Genomic DNA, 1,320 nt, shown 5'->3' with positions numbered 1-1,320 from the left:
AAGGATTCAATCAGAATGACCTGGCTAAATTATATACCTCTGATCTTTCACAGAAAAGCATGAATGGCAGGTGGGTGTCCTGTCAGAGTGTATTGACCGTGTCAGTCATCTTCTCTGGTACGTGTGCTCCTTTTAAACCCACCTGACAACAACATGGTATGGGAGGCAAAGAGCCTTTCAGTTTTCTTTCAAAAGTCTTTTTTTCATTCTCCTTAATCTACTGGAGAACTCTATTTGAGATAAACACAAACCTCATCAATACAAATGTCTACTCATTTAGAATATGTTCATTCTCCTAGCTTAAAACAGCTTAAAACAACCTTGCAGCAGAAATGAGTGCCCTGAGCAAAGATGGAAGAATACAAATCACAAACTCTTGGGTGTCCCGCACCAGCTGAGCAATTGAATTGAGTTGAATACAAATGCTAATGGATGTCTTACGCCAGGTATTATGAAACCAGAGATGGTCTTATTATTGAGAGGAACAAAGGTCCGCGGCTCTTCCATTGGTCAGTATTGGCATATACCGTAGAGATGAATGAGAATTACTATAAACTGAATCATACCTGTTGCAAAATTGTTCAAGACTTGTCTTATAAAACTGCATTTTTTCCCCAGTGTAAACTCTAAAAATAAATCCAAAATTAATGTTTAATGGCAAATATGTTGAAGATTAGCGGATAGGCTGTCAATTTATTAAATTATAAGCTATTTTCCCACAAAAGCAGTTTATTCAGCTTTGTTAAGCCTCTCCTCCATTGACATCCATTCAAAAAACAAACCTCTGGTCTGCTGTTTTTTTTTTTTTTTTTTTTTGCTAACCTTGAAGGCTTGCGTTAAAGTGGCTATGAAACTCCTTGGTTCACACAGGTTTTGTAAAACCCAGCAACCCAAACCTCCATTGTGAAGTTAGAAAGAAGAGACGAGGCTCTTGATGAAACTTATAATCAGTCCCATCACCTCAAACAAATCTTACAGCCATCTTTTTGGTTTTACACCGACACAGCTTTAAAGTGACATTACGTCAGACTTAGCCACTATGGCTCCTTGTTGTTTATTAGTCGCTTCCCATAGCTCAATAATATCCATGGTGCTCTATGAGTGGACGTCCATAGGAACAGAGTGGAAAAATGTGTTACCCTAAGAAGAGGCTATATTCGCCGTGTGAATCATGGGGGGTTGGCATCCGGGGGTGTCCCCTTACATGCCATATAAGGGCCCGAGGGCTTGAGTGTTATTGCTTTCTGCAGAGAGGATCTATTCTTAGGCTGTCTGTCAAGGCCATCCGAGCAGGCAAGAACTCTCCTCCTTCTGCTTTTA

The sequence above is a fragment of the Rhinichthys klamathensis genome, unplaced genomic scaffold (assembly GCF_029890125.1).
Source record: "Rhinichthys klamathensis goyatoka isolate OS25496 unplaced genomic scaffold, OSU_Roscu_1.1 h1tg000121l_1, whole genome shotgun sequence".
Taxonomy (NCBI): Eukaryota; Metazoa; Chordata; class Actinopteri; order Cypriniformes; family Leuciscidae; genus Rhinichthys; species Rhinichthys klamathensis.
The sequence above is the reverse complement of the archived record's forward strand: the minus strand, read 5'-3'. Positions refer to the sequence as shown.